General features: G+C 43.3%; 1 pseudogene; it reads left to right on the top strand.

The window, feature by feature from the left end:
* The first annotated feature begins 3508 nt into the window (after positions 1 to 3508).
* LOC147981715 (uncharacterized) lies at positions 3509 to 15161 on the top strand (annotated as a pseudogene).
* Positions 15162 to 16238: the final 1077 nt, after the last annotated feature.

The raw sequence follows: 16238 nt of genomic DNA, 5'->3' as shown, positions 1-16238 counted from the left end.
CCGAGAAGCCGCACTCATGTCTTCTTCGTCATCACCGGTGACCCCCGCCTCACCGCCTTCCTCCGGATTCGCCTCCATAGCACCTGCCGCGCACGGATCCGGCCCCTGCAAGCTCCAGCCGTCGCCGCCGTACTGGATTGAGCCGACGCGCCGCCCCAGCCACTCGAGCCGCCGCGCCGCCCACAGCCGCTCGAGCAGCCGCGTTGACCCGATCCAAAAGTTGTGCTCGAGCGTCGTCTGCGTTCAACGTAAAGGATCGCGGGTTGAATACTAAAAAGTGTAGGGGCTTTTTGTAAGAACGAAACGTTTTCTCTGCGTGCCACTAAAATAGGGACTGCGGGTTGATTTCCTGTAAATCGAGGGGATTTTTTGCAAAACAACCATGACGGACGACCACAAGCAATAGCTGGTTTATTAGTAGGTAAAGATTACACCCGTACATCAGCACAAATCCACAATATACGACTATTAATGCCGGAAAGAAAACTTTCACTGTTTCTTGCGGGAAAGAAAATTCCCACTTAATGAGCTCCCAACATCACCTAGATATAGACACTTATGTGTGCGTGTCTATATATATTGATAAATGCATGTTTTTCTTGAAAAAATATTGCAATTTTATATTGTATGTAGCAATTAATACGTTGTATGCCTAAAAACATAGGGCTGATTAAATCTATCTATTTATCAATCTCTCTATCTATCTATCAATCTATAGATCTATCTTGATGCAGAGGCCGGGGTCTTTCTCTTTTTCAAAAAAAGAAAAAAAAACTATCTATCTATCTATATTTTATCGAAAAAAAACTATCTATCTATCTATATCTATCTATATTTTATCGAAAAAAATATATCTATCTATCTATATCTATCCTTTTATTTTAGGATATCTATTTATATTATTAAAGTGGTGGAGATCTATTACATTTAATTGAAAAGTAGCAAAGGTGGATGTTGGTTGACACGGACATCTCCAATACTCATCTAGCCGCCGTTGCAAAAGGACTCCTCCACGCTGCCGCCTCAGACTCCCTCCTTTCTGCCGTTCCATGGCCTCGCCGGCGGCAAGAGTGTGGGGACCCGTTCATTTCATCTTTCCTTTTCTTAGGTCTTGTTTCCCTAGCAATGTCGACGAGGCGAAGATGGTGCATTTGAATGAGGTCTCTCTGACCTTCCCCTACGATGACAGCGTCTGATTCGCGTCGACGAAAGGCTTGTGGGAATTTGTGGTCGCTAGATCTGTTGGCTCTCTACATATCTTGGCAGTTAGTGTGTCTATCAAGGGGAACAATTGGCTTGCTATTGGTGCAACAACTTTGACAACTGTCCCACGTTGTACCGTGGTATGGTCCAGTTTCTCCAAGTCTCTGCACTGGCGGTGATGGATTGCAAGCATGTACTACGTGGGGTGATGCTCCGGCCAATGTTTTTTAGCGACTTCTAGATCTCGCTCCAAGCAGTGACTGACTATCACGGTATTTAATGCCTGGTGAGGTGACGGCTCTTGAAGGTATCCCATTCCTTTACTATTGGTTCAGTCTGGTTCTCAATCTCCAGTAGGTGGCAATCGATAGGGGGAATAACAAATGTAGTATGATCTTCGAAGTAATTTTATTTTTTACTGGTTGGTATGTGTCCAGTTGTCTTTCAATTGTATTGGCTATTTGCCTTGATAATTATTAGATCTAATATGCCCTTTGGGTGCTTTTCTTCAAAAAAATTGGCATACCTAGCAGCATGCATTACCTATACCTAAAAACCAAAGTTGGGCAAAAACAATGCTCCAACGACTTAGCTACCCCATGGCTCCAATAATATACCTCACCCATTACTTTTCCCTATAATTTTTAGGCTATAACCTATTTTATCTCTCCTTACACCCATCTTTGGGTACACACGTGTCTGTAGCCTAAAAGCAAATTAAGCTGCGTGCGAGAGCCAACTGTCGGCTCCGGAATTTTCAATGTCCTCCATGTACATGCATTTTGCATCACATAAGATAAAATGCTCTTGTGTCATGTATGTTTACCATAAGATGGCAACGGGCCTCGAAACCCGCGTCCCCATGGGTTTTTATCCTATTAGGGGATGGGGATGGGGGTCTTTCATCCCCGTGGGTGTTTCATGGGTTTACACCCATTTCGATAGTCCCCGAACCCGAAACCCGACAATACCAGGCAAAATATGCTTCTGTTTGTTGTTGAAATATGCTTATCTTTGTTGCTGAAATGGGGTATTGTATTGTGCTGAAAAATGCTCCTTGTAGCTGTTGTTGCTCTTTTTTCTGAAGTTATGCTGCTGATATATGCTCCCTGTAGCTGCTGAACAATGTACCATTGTATTGTGCTGAAATATGCTCAAGATATGCTACTGAAATATGCTCCTTTTTTCGGAAGAAATATGCTCCTTTTGCTGCTGAAATGCTATTCTTTGTCGTTACTGTGTTTTCTTAAATATGTCGATTTTCCTGTGGGTTCCTCGTGGGTTTAGAAAACCCGGCGGGTTTAGGGGACGGGCAAAAAATTAGCCCCAGTCATGATAACGGGGACGGGGACGAGTTTACGATTTTTTCATGGGGATGGGTTTGGACAAGCAAAACCCGATGGGTTTCGTTCCCGTTGCTATCTTGATGTTTAGCCATGTACTATTTTATCTATGTTTTCTACTTTATTGCAAGGTTGCACCGGGTGGAGTACCTGAAGGCCTCCAGAACTGGAAAATGAAGGGTGTTTACTATCAGATCTATCTCCTCCGACCGGGGCAATTCAAAGATGTCGTCATCACCATCTCCAAGACAACACCAAACCCACCAACATCCACAATATAAACATCATGTCCATCTGCATCACAATCTATGTGATGTGCCTATCCTCTTTCTTAATAAAAAAGACATGAACCCCTTGTGTGTGTCCTTAAAAAACATCATCTATCTGCACTTCGTGTAGATAAATTGTTGTGATACCTTCCGGGTCTTAATTGATTTTTGTAATTGATTATTCATCTTTTACTGGTGACATGTTTACACTTTTAGATTGTTATCCATATCCCATTATCAATTAACATTCTTGAGGACGCATGGCAGAAAGTTCATTTATTAGAAATTCATATGTACCTTAACAACGGACATAAATCCATCAGGGTCACACATTGGATCATAAAATTCATAATATGCAGTTGTGCATCAACTTTCTCGTCCTCCTATTGTGCCCTCAACATCTCCTATGAGATGACAGTGGACAAGATCGCCCGACGCGTCGGCCCCTTTGACGACCTCACATGCTTTGTCATCTGAAAGCCGTGGTTGCACACACTCAGTGCCACAAGCCTCACCCATTGTGTTGGAATTGTGCCAAATATTGTGTACAAGATATGTTATAGTTGAACATGGAGTTGTTCTACATGTTGATAGGATACAGAGTAGTGTTCAAGTAGGACACTTGTATCTAGGCCTCCTATAAAATCTAGGAGTAGGCACATGTTGTAACATATGCAACACACTAGCACATGTATGCAGGGGGAGCCCGCGGCATGTGTCGGCGTCTGGGCGTCCGACGGGCTATATTGTAGCAATGTCAACAGGGAGGAGCTAGCGCTCACAGTGATACCCCGATAATGTAGACATACCGGTGAACTTTCTTAACAAATTTTGGTATTGTTCCTCGTGCATGTAATTGCTTGGTCCTTGGTATGCCGACTATTCGACTCGGATTTCTAATAAAAGGTACCATGAGCTTTGGTTGCGAGGTTTGAAGGTCATGGTTTGTTGGCCTAGAGGAAGATGAGGCAAAGGATTGATTGGTCTATATGAAAATAGATCGGATTGACGTGGAAACTGCATGTTGCCGGTAAGTTTTTCTTTGGAGAGATGGAAGCAATCGGAAGCCAAGAACATCGCAATTAGTCATATCGGCTGGGTGGTGGTGGTGGAACGCAAGTTGCAGGCAACAGGAGCGCTAAGAGCAAGTATATAGCAGGGTTGTAGCCAGGTTACGTGGCACTTTTTCCCTAACTGGAGGAGAGATACATGAGAAAATAAAGGAAGTAGGCTCTTATGCAAGAGTCTATCTCTACATGTGCTGCTGGGAAAAGTACAATACATATGAAGAACTACAAAAATATGTTAAAAATGTACAAATTTATAGCCAACCTTATTATATGACCTGAAGTAGAAAAATGAGATCATAGATTGTGACGACTCCAAGCACATCACTATTTTTAAGCATGGCCTGTCGGATGAGCACCTCACCAGAGACGTGGGGAAGATCAAGCCCAAGACCATGCCGGCTTTGATGGACATGGTGACAACTTCTGTTTTGGTGAGGATGCGTTGCACGTTAAGGCCCTGTTTGATTTAGTTTTTATCGACGGATTCCACTGCCGCGCAGCAGAATCTGAACCAAAGAGTGAACCCAGCAGAATCCGAATTCCAGAAATCCGCTGCCAAAATCTGAACCAAAAGCGGAAGCAGCTCAGGACGTGTTTTCCAAAATCTGATTTCGCTGCGGGCCAAAATCTGAAAAAGCTGTATCAGCTGGTTTGCCAAATGACCTACATCTTTTTCACATGAGATTTTTCACAGTTGTTTTTCCACAACAGATTTTTCACAGCTGCTTTTCGAAATCCACAGCCGAACCAAACAGGGCCTAAGTAGAAGTCAGACGCCATACATGGCACGCCCGTGCGATGATGTTGGAGGAGGAAACCCGAATGGGCAACCTTCAACCACAAATCCACCATCTTCAGGTTGTTGTCGACGTTGATCACTATCGGCATCTACACCTGGACAACCTCTTGTGCTCCACGCCGATGCTAGAGTGAATGCCGTCGCAACAACGGAGCGGGACGACTTAAATCCACTATAGGGATGTTGATGCCATCACACCATCCTTGCTTGAACATACTAGCACACGGATCCACCGACCATAGGGAAGAGCATCATGTTAAGGATGGATCTAGTCTAGTGCTTATTCATTCAATGTCGTCGTCGCCGTCACCGAGCCAAGACGTCGAACGACCAAAACCTAAGCTACTATGATCCTAAACCTACAACTACTCATGTCTGCACGCGTGAGATCAGTTCAGCCCCTCACCATGACGATTGAGAGGTCGTCAGTGGAGGGGAGCTGGTCGATGACCGCCAGAGAGCTGGTCGCAAGCGTGAGATGAGAACAATGCCTCAATTTGCATCTATACATTTGGTAGAGCTAAGCATTGCAAACCAACCTGTGGTTGGATGATTAGCAGGACAGTCGTATCCTCAATCCACCAGGGGTCAAGTCCTGAAGCTCGCATTATTTCTGAATTTATTTCAAGATTACCAGTGACACGCGTTCAGTGGAAGAAGACGGTCTCGTTGACAACGAAGTGCCTATGATGACTTCGTCAATCTGAAAATGATATGTCGGACCAGTCTCTTAGAGGTACTCATAGAGATAGGATTTGCATGTGTGTTTATAGGGATGAGTGTATGCGTGTATATATGAGCCCGTATTGTGTTTAAAATAAAAGAGAGAAGCATTTATACCTGTGTGATATGTGCTCCGACTTTTGTTACATACTTGTATTGTACGAGAGCTCGTAAGCGGCTCTTGACGTGATGTTTCTGAAAGATTGAAAAAGCACCGGCGCGGCCGCTTGCGGCCTTTGGCGAATGTTGAGCCAGATCTGATCTGGGTTTGAAAAGAAAAACCTTTTTTCCATCCCTGCGGTTGATGGAGGATGGAGGTAGGGTACCTACCATCGTGGCCTCCGGCGGTAAGTGACGATAGAGACAGACGGACGTTAGCCATTTATAACGTGGATGAAAAGTCTACCGCCAAACACAATGAAGGTAGATTGTTATACCCTATTGCTCTTCGTAGTTTATAACTATTCGACCCTACCGCTGAGGTCAATCATGATAGGGTATAACAACCTATCACTGGGAGCCTCGACCATAGAGTCGATGGCTGAGGCGGCAAGTGTTTAGCTGCATCTACATGAATAAGTTCCATACCGCTGTCAACTCCAACGGTAGGAAAAAAAAGGTCAAATCCTGAAATTTTATCAAACCAGAGTCAGATCTGGCTCAACTTTCGCAAAAAATGTCAAAACACCAATTCACCCGCCGCTTGCTTGGGTTGGCCCAACACGAGCTGGTTGGTTGGGTGGTCAACCATTTGTTCGTTGCGCTGCCAACTCCCTCATTCGCCCGCTCGGTTCATTGTTTACCATCGGCTATTGACTTTTGGCAAAAAACATGGGTCTAAAATAATTCAATTTTTTTGAAAAAGTTCTGGATTTTAAAAAATATTTTTGGATTCAAAAAAGTTCATGAATTGAAAAAATCATGTGAAATTAGAATAATCATGAATTTGAAAAAATTCACAAATTTTAAAATGTTCGCAAACATGAAAGTTTTCAGTTGATTTAAAAAATTCTCAAAAACTTTGAAAAGGTTAAAGAATTTAAAAATATTGTGATTTTTAATAAATTTTATGAAAATTGAAATAAAAAATCAAACAAAAACCCGGTTAGAAGCTTGTAGACACTTCCCAATACCAGCCAGAAAGCTACACAAAAAACTGAATCGGTTCGCCTTTATGGGCCGGCCCAGCTGATTCACTGGCGGCCGAAAAAAACCTCGGCAGCGTCGCCGGCTCTGCCGTTCGCTGGCCGGAGCACCTCCGCCTCCACCCGAGCCGCCACCACCGCGTGTTACGTTGCGTGTATCCTCGTGGATGCGCCGACCTATCCGCTCCCCTATAAATAGCTCACGCCCGGCCTCTGTTTCAATAGGAAAAACAAAATCCCTTGTCAATTCGCCTGCTTCATCTCGCCGGCAATCCTTCGTCGCTCGGCGCGCAGAATCAGTGGTGTGCGATGTAAGTAGTATCTAATTTGTGTGATTTTACTGTTCCACACATCCAGTAGAGTAGTTGATCATGGAGTGCATTGTGGTTTCGCCCCCTCTATCTTCTCTTGCAGATCTAACTGGAGTCAGTTATGTTCGCACCGTGACTTGAAGAAAGCATATCTCTTTGTGTTCTACTCCTATTATCTGTCGATCATAGTCCCCTCTCTAATCGCAGTAACAATTCACTTCACCAATTTTTAATCTCAATCAGTAAACAGCCGACCTTTTGTATGCTAGTAACATCGATTCCTGATTACACATTGTGGGCCGCCTCCGATAAACTGTCAGTTTTTCCCATCAAAATGCATACCAGTTTTATGAATAAACATGGGGAAATAACAGCAACATACTTCCTATGTTGGGATACTATGATCGTTTAGTTGCGCTGCTAAGTGGTAACCTGCACTTAATTTCTGCTTCAGGACTGCGAAGAAGACAGTGGTTGACTGCACAAGAGGCTTGAGCAGGGAGGAGAGAGCCACAGCTAGAAGGAAGAAACGTGAGTCATTGATTTCAAGTGGGAGTGATGGCAGAAGAAGAAGGGCTAGTAGGTACGAGAAAGAACTAGAAAAGATGGTAAAAAGTGAGTCACTGATTTCAAGTTATAATTCTTGATTTTCCTGTTCAAGCATGAATATAGCTCAAATAGAGTGGTCACAGTTTCCTGTGTATTATGTTCTTTAACTAGTGCGAAAGGAAATAATAGCGCTAAGGGCTGCTGAGGATGCACGGCTTTTTAACTTAGATTACCCCAATCAAGTTACTTCAAGCACTTCTTTCCAAGAGAAAGAGTTCGGCGACTCAGGCTCTCCTGATAAAGCACTTCAAGCAATCCGGGTCACCAAGGATATAACTCCAGATTTGTCCGCCATTGTTGTCTCTCCCGCTTTGTTTGATGGTGATTCTACTGCTTTATGCTAATGCATTCTCCACATTTGTATGCACCCATTGCTTGTTAGTGGTTTGACTCACTATCTCGTGCAGGAGATAAGATGTTATTTGTATGCTCAGGCGTAGCTGTACCACCTGGGTCAACTAGATTAGAGCCAACAAGATTTCTGACTTCCAGACGTTTGGTTGTGGAATTTGAGAAATACAGAAATCTTGATGATAAATTGAGGGTTGGTGCTGCTAAATTGCAAATCGTTATAATTCCATTTTGCTTTGTTTCTTCAAGCTAATTGGATCATTCTTTGCTGATATACTGCTTTTATCGCTCCAGATTGAAGTGTGTCTTCGAGATAATAGTCATATGGATGGGTTATTGGGACTATATGATGCTGATATTGCTATTGTCACGTCCTGTGATGATACCCCATATGGTGTTTGTCCTGTAGACCTGGACCGTCAGGCATCTCTGCCTTCCGATGGTCAGATAATAGCAGCTGCTCGTGCCTTCGGATCAGGCCGTTTGATGGTCACGCCTGGGCTTCTGACTGGAGATGGTCATGCAAGCTGGACAAAAATCACAGAGGTATGATATCTATTTGTTTCTTACTATTTGGCATGATGGAAAATTTGAAACTTACAAATAATTGCTTTGTGATAATAGTGGAGGTTTCTTTTGCTATTTAACCTTTGTAATACCTATGACTTGTTCTAGGCTGCACTTGGAGGGCCACTCATCGATCATGATGGGAAGTTTCTTGGGGTGAACATTCACATTGATACTGCAGAAAGTTCCTTTTTCCTACCACTGACAGCCCTTCGTGAACGACTCAAGCATTTTCAGATAGTCAAGTCTGTCTTCCACTTTATGAGCTACTTCCACATTCCATAATTCTTGTCATGGTTTTATTTCAAACCACTACAAGTATCATACATCATTTTCGAATTTGTTTCCTATATTTGGTGGATCATGATCGGATTGTTGAGTGTTTTCTCTCACTGAACTGTCAATTGATAGCAATGTTGTTTTGGCAACTGCCTGGTGGGGGATGCGTACATCTCATGTTGCTAATTTAGTTCTTTTGCTTCATTGATGAGGATAGAATATTTTTCTAACTTAAAAGATCTGAATAAGTTCGTCTGGACTAAATTGTGGACAATGTAACTCATATTGTGACATCTGGGTCTGCTCAATCTTTTGATGTCTTCTGTTGAGTATAAGCTTGATTTTTAAGTCCTTTCTCCTGCCTTGTGTCCTTATTCTATTGTATTTTTGAGTACGCGTCTGTGTTTATTTATCATATTCTATTGTATTGCAGTCCTAAAACTATGGACTTCCGTGGATATTCCTTGCCTGCAGGTGTATCAAGCATAATCCCTTCAGGTGTGAATGATACTCCCTCCGTCCGTGAATAAGTGCACATCTATCTTTTGTTCCAAGTCAAAGTATTAAAACTTTGACCAACTATGTAGAAAAGAGTAGTAACATATATGACATCAAATTGGTATATCATGAAAGTACATTTAAAAATGGATCTAGTAATACTAATTTAGTGCCATAAATGCTGCTACTTTTTCCTATAAAGTTTGTCAAAGTTTTAAAACTTTGATCTAAGACAAAAGTGATGTACACTTATTCTTATTCGTGGATGGAGGGAGTACATGTTAATTATTGCTCGCATAAAGAAATATTTTGTGGATCTTATCATACATATCATCTGACTACTAATATTGATCATCTTATGGCATCAGGATTCTGGAGAAGAATTAAGTGGCTAGAATCCGTTGGATATCCCATGCCACCACCCCTTGTGCTTGAATGTGAGTCGTTAGTTTCCATGTTGTTGACCTCTCCTTCGTGCACTTTTTTTAGCTAATTTAATTATTTCTTTAACAAGTCAATGGGGAATTGCTGGAGAGGTTTGATGACGAGTTTGCTGAATTACTTGCATGGAAAGCGTATCCTTACCCCGTTTCAAACCCTGGCTCTACGGAGTATGTTTGGGCGCTACTTCCAAGAGATGTTGTTAGAAACATATCCCGAAGTGTTGTCAAACTTGCTTCATTCAATGGTGATTCTTGTAGTTTATATGCTCAATACTTTCCTGCGCATGGTATTTTGATCTAAATTAACTAACGACTGAAGTTATGATGTGTAGGAAGCGTGAGGTATTTTGCATGCACGGGCTTGCTTATAAAGTGGCCTGGAACTAAAGGCATGCGCCCTATCATTCTCACTTCGTCCAGTTTGGTTAGAAGTCCTGATGATCATTTCAAGATTGATAACAACTTAATGGTTGGTCTTGCTTACCGATCGCCTTAATTTTCTCTTCAAGTTAGATGATGGTTAATTTTTTCGAGCTAACTTTATTATTGCAGATCGACGTTTTTCTCCCACCTGGACAACATGCCAAGGGAACATTGGTATTCTACCATTTAAATAGTAATATTGCTATCATCAGTCTTGAGAAGGGTATGCGTGGCATTTGTCCGGTTGACATTTGCCGTGAAGATGATTTATCTAAACCAGTAGTAGCTATAGCGCGTCAAATTGAAGAAGGATTTTTAATGGCCTCAAAGGGAAAAGTCATTCTTGACAAGCCTTGTCCCATTGATGTCAAAAAGCTTATGTTGTCTACTTGTAAAATCAACAAGGTACACTGGGAAATTTATGCTGTCATTATCTACACATTAGCTTCTTTTGATAGTTTGGACCAGCATAAGTTTGAGTTATCTCTTTAAGCAATCTACTTATGAACCTAGCTAGCAAACTGCTCTATGTAGAGCTCTACAACTTGCCCAATAACCGGGATATGCATTTTTTTCTGTACCAGGCTGGAATTGGAGCCCCCCTTATTAACTTTGATGGAGCTTTTGTTGGCATGAACCACTATGATGGAAGTGAAGAAACACCTTTCATGCCAAGGCGTAAGATTGTTCAAATTCTAAAAGGAGAGATTAATTGGCGAAGACAAAGGTGAATTTTCTACGAGCTGTTACTGTTTTGGTAGGCATATGCTTATTTCTATGAACTTGCATTGATAAAAATATGTTGGTGGACAGAGGGTTGTCCATGGGCATACTGCATGGTGTTGGATGTGGGATAAATCATAAAAGGTATTCTATCTGTTCCTTAATACCACATCTTTCTGGTAGCTCGTAGTATTTACTGCATGACAAAATTACATTAGAAAGTATCTTGGATGACAGGTAGCCGGTGCCCGAGCCGTACTGGCACCATGAAATACTTGATCTGGATATCTATGGTCTTTTTTTTTGAACCGGGCGCCACCCCTTTCCATTACTCATCATAACGGAAATACAAAGTTCAAGTCGACCCACAATTAACGAAGACCACACGAACAGAAGCAAAGACCTACCAACAACCATAAGGAAACCGGAAAGGGAGCGCGAGCTCAGAGCACCACTGGGAAACCCACCACGAGCACCCGTCATCGGGCAGCTCATCGTGGGGCGAAAACCCAGTGACACCCAACTCCACCCACAGACCACACGCAGCAAAAGAACCAACAGTATCAAATTCGAGGACACCAGGCTCACAGCTGAGCAAACAAACACCCACACAGGAGTGAAAAAGACTCAAAAGAACCAGGCAGCAGGTCGGACCGGGATGTAGTCCTTATCACCAGAAGTCATCAGCCTCAATCCATCATCGCCCTGGTTGGAGCTGCACAAATTATCATCATTGCCGACGCGTTTGTCTTGAGCATCTTGGAACCACGCTCCATTGCCTCCTTATCAGCACCAGTCATCAAGCCTGCCCAGTATGTCAAAAAGCCACATGCAGAGTACACCACATTAAAAGGTGTTTTAAGTTGTTTATGCTCAAAAGTAACTTGGTTACGACTATTCCAGATAGCCCAGCATACGGCTGCCAGTCCAAAGTTATAGAACCTGGCTCCATCAGGTAAGAACACATAGCACCAAGAAAAAAATTGCCAGATGTTATTCGGGCATAGGTCTGTGCCCAGCACACAGCCTATCGTTCTCCAGGCAACCTGAGCCACTGGACAGGTAAAGAACATGTGCTGAGATGTTTCAATGCTCCTACAAAATGAACATCTAGGATTCCCAGCCAGTTCCTTTTTTTCATGACCTCTCTAGTCAAAATGGCATCTTGAAACAATTGCCAAAGGAAAATCTGAATTTTCAGGGGTATCTTCGCTTTCCAGATCCACCTGTAATCACATCCTACCAACTGCCTCTCCAGGTAGACATAAACTGATTTAGTAGTGAAATTTTTCTTTTTTTCGAGGGCCCAACAAACCTGGTCAGGTTCTGTAGATCCTGGCAGGATCTAACCACCTCTCCCAGCTCTTTCCATTGATCTACTAGAGGAGGATGCAATTGTCTTCTAAAGAAATCATTGCCCGCAAAACTCTTAAATCCCGCTACTGTAATCTCTTGATAATTACAAATCCCAAATAAGGCTGGGAATCGATCTTGCAAAGGGGGTTCCCCCAGAATGGTGTCTTTCCACAATCTAGTAATATCTCCAGATTTCATCACCACTTCTCTTCCTGCCAAGTATGTCTCTTTAACTTTCAAAATGGCTTTCCAAATGGGGGAATCCCCAAATTTACACTTCACTGAGGAAACGGTGTCATTCTTAAGATATTTGGCCCGAACTACCTCTTGCCAAAGGCCATGTTGTGTCTCCAGTTTACACCACCACTTGGTGAGGAGGCTGATATCTTGCTTATGAAGATCTTTGACTCCTAATCCCCCTTTGCTTTTGGATCTACAAATTCTAGAACATTTCACCAAGTGGTATCTTTTTCGACCACTAGTTTCCTGCCAAAAAAACTTTTTTCTGTGCTTGTCCAATTTCTCAATAATCTTTTTAGGGATCATGAACATAGACATGTAGTAATATATGATACTAGTAAGGGAAGAATTCAGGAGTGTCAATCTTCCCCCAGAGGAGGCCGAGTTACTAATCCACGACTCACAGCATTTAAGGAATTTGTCATCCACAAAGCTCCAGTCAAGAGCTCGCAAAGTGGAGAAACTTACAGGCACTCCTAGATACCTCATAGGAAAGTGCCCAATCTGGCAATTGAATAGATCAGAGTAGAAAGTTAACAGATCGTCATCTCCTCCTACACAGAGTATTTCACTCTTAAGGAAATTTATCTTAAGCCCGGACATGAGTTCAAATATGTATAGTAAGAGTTTGAGGTTAATTGCCGCTTCTCTATCATGTTCAAAACAGATGACAGTGTCATCAGCATACTGAAGGATAGCTACCCCCCCCCCCCCCCCCCCATTAATCAAATCCGGGGCAAGGCCTGTCAGCAGGCCTTCATCTTGGGCGTTGCGGATCATTTTGGACAGGGCTTCAACAGCCATATTGAACAGAAAAGGTGAATGAGGGCCCCCCTGCCTTACCCCTTTATGACTCTGGAAGTAGGGGCCAGTTTCGTTATTCAACTTGATACTAATAGTCCCATTTTTTAAAATCTTTTGAATCCAACCGCACCAGGTAGGGCCAAAGCCTCTAACCTTGTGACATTCCAACCGAAAGTCCCAGTTAATTTTATCATAGGCCTTTTCGAAGTCTAGCTTCAGCACCACACCGACCCTTTTTTTGTGGTGCGTGTGGTGAAGAACTTCGTGCAAAGTCAGTATGCCATCCATAATATTTCTGTGTTTAATAAAGGCATTCTGATGCTTACTAATAAGCTTGTCAGCAAATATAGCCACTCTATTATCTAAAACTTTTGTGATAAGTTTGTATGGGCAGTGGAGAAGGCAGATAGGCCTATATTGCTGAATTTTATTGGCTCCACTCATCTTAGGATTAGAGTAATGATACCATAGTTGAGACGAGCCACATCCAAAGTGTTGTTGTGGAAGGCCTCAAACAGGCGCATGATATCATCTTTCACAAAATTCCAGCAGGGTTTATAAAACTCCGCTGGAATGTTGTCCGGTCCAGGCGCACGATTACTTTCCATGCCATCTAGGGCTTTTTTTCACCTCTTCTTCTGTGAATGCGCCGGTCAGGATTATATTATCTTCTGCGTCTAGCTTTTCACTCTCAGGCCACATATCAGGGGATAAGCTAAAAAGGTTTCCACTACCAGGCCCAAAAAGCTCTTTATAGTAGGCTGTGGCATGAGCAAGAAGGTTGCCAGTTCCCTCAATCGTTATTTCTCCGTCAGTAAAGGACTGAATTGTGTTCTTACGTTTCTTCCCATTAGCTATTCAATGGTAGAAGGCTGTATTGAGATCACCTTTTAATAGCCATCTTTCATTAGATTGTTGCAGCCAGAACAACTCTTCATTGACCAGGATATCGTTCAGTTCAGCTTGCAAACTAACTTTTTTTTCATATATCTCCGGATCGAGGGGGCCCTCTTCTTCCTCCTGTTCAATTTTTTCCAGCTCAGCTTTGATGCATTTCTTCCTTTTCCTATTATGCCCAAAGGTATGGGAACCCCACCCTTTAAAATATTTCTTAAGTCGCTTCAGTTTAATATTAAGAACATTAATAGGATCTGTAGCTGAGTTCAAATCTGAACTCCCGTTGACGTGGGGTGTCAGGATTCTTCGCCCCCGAGGAAATTAAGAGAGGATTATGATCAGATACGTCCCTCACCATCTTACGGACCGTAACCAAAGGGAATAAATCTTCCCATTCAAAACTCATCAAAACTCTGTCAAGTTTCTCTAGGGTAGGGTGCTTTTGATTGTTAGTCCACGTGTATCTACCTCCACCCATGTGAATCTCTCTGAGATACAGAGAGTTAATAAGGGAGTTGAACTTGTCAACATAAGGCGATCGACTCATAGGTTTATTTTTATCATCATTACCTCGCAAGATATTAAAGTCACCCCCACTATATAAGGGACCTGAATTCGCGAGCACATTGAGGCAAGCTCAACAAGGAAGTCATCTTTACTGTCGTCATGAGCCGCCCCATAGACTGTAACGATTGCCCAAACACGATCGAGCTTAACATCATATAGGTTTGCCTGTAAACAGAATCTACCCGAGGTCCAGGATATTACTTCCAAGGTTTCCTTCCTGACACCACAAAGGATACCACCTGCTTTACCATTTGAGGGTACCCAATTCCAATCAAAATTATTCATACGATCAATCTTTCTAAGATTTTTCGGGGGGAAGTTTTTTTTCATAGTTTCTTGAAGGCAACTGAAATCTAGGGAATGATCTTTAATGATATTAGAGAAGCATGAAGTCATTCCTTTCTTCCCTGCTCCTCTGCAATTTCAGAATAGACCATTCATTTCATTTAATAACAGTAGGTTTCTTTCCCTGTTTGGCATTCCTACCAGGAGGCAGGATATCTATGGTCTACCACCGCATATTGGAAGACAACTTCAATAGATGTCATGTTGATGGAGTGCCATTTTCTGATGGTTGTCCTCGTTTTGCTCATATTCTGACGGGCCTATAGTACTGCTATTATTGTGTGGGATTATCTTCATTCTTCTCATCTTTTAACATATAAATGTAATGCTTTTTTCTTTCTTGTGCCACCTTTTCTGGGATGGAGGGAGTATTGTCTACGATGTCCGCTAAATGTCAATGGTGGGCGAGTCTTAAATCTGCTCATGTTGTACCCTTGGATTATACCATAGAATCATGTTCTTCCACGCTAAGCTCCACTTGAGCTCTTCCTCGTCCAGGACCTCCTCCTCAGCACCTCGTCGCGCAACACTTTGCATCTGGCCACATGCAGACCTGCAAGCAAGTTGTATGTGCTTGACCACCACTCAGGTGGTTGCATTTGCCTGCTAGCAAGTTGTGTGTGCTTGTCCACCGCTCATTGCACCTAAACGCTGCCTACTGCGATCCACTCCCGACCACAGGAGCTTCGGGAGAAGCGGCGGGTCTTGGCGGTGCATCTCCATCTCGGCGCCTCCTGGGACATGTGGACCTGACGGATCTGTTCCCTGCGACGGGAGCACCGGTGGAAGCTCCGCGGGTCTCGGTGGTGTATCTTGGGTGCGGCCATGGCTGCGGTGCTCCAACTGGGACACGCGCACCCGGCCCGGGCTTCTCCCGCTGGGACACGCACACCCAACGGATCCATTCTCGATGATGGGAGCTCTGGCGGGAGCGGAGGTTCTTGGTGGTGCATCTCGGGTGCGGCCATGGCTACGTTGCTCCTGCGAGAGAGAGTCGAGAGACTGAGGGGAGCGAAAGGACGGAACGAAGGTGGAGGAAAGAGAAGGAGCAGAAGGGGGGAGGTTCGGCGGGGTCCGGTGACAGGTACCGGACACAACGAGGCCGGGATGAAGGAGAAGGGGGAAATAAGACGTGTGGCTGACAGATGGGAACCCTGCCACCTCAGCAGGTCAACACATTGACTAGGACTACTTCTTGCCACATCAGCCTGACAGGCGGGTCCCATCCATCAGTTTTGCTGTTAGACACAACTCATTTCCGAATCATTATGTT

Source organism: Triticum urartu, chromosome 3A (genome assembly GCF_056163025.1).
Source record: "Triticum urartu cultivar PI428250 chromosome 3A, HENAU_Tu73, whole genome shotgun sequence".
Taxonomy (NCBI): domain Eukaryota; kingdom Viridiplantae; phylum Streptophyta; class Magnoliopsida; order Poales; family Poaceae; genus Triticum; species Triticum urartu.
The sequence above is the reverse complement of the archived record's forward strand: the minus strand, read 5'-3'. Positions and strand labels throughout refer to the sequence as shown.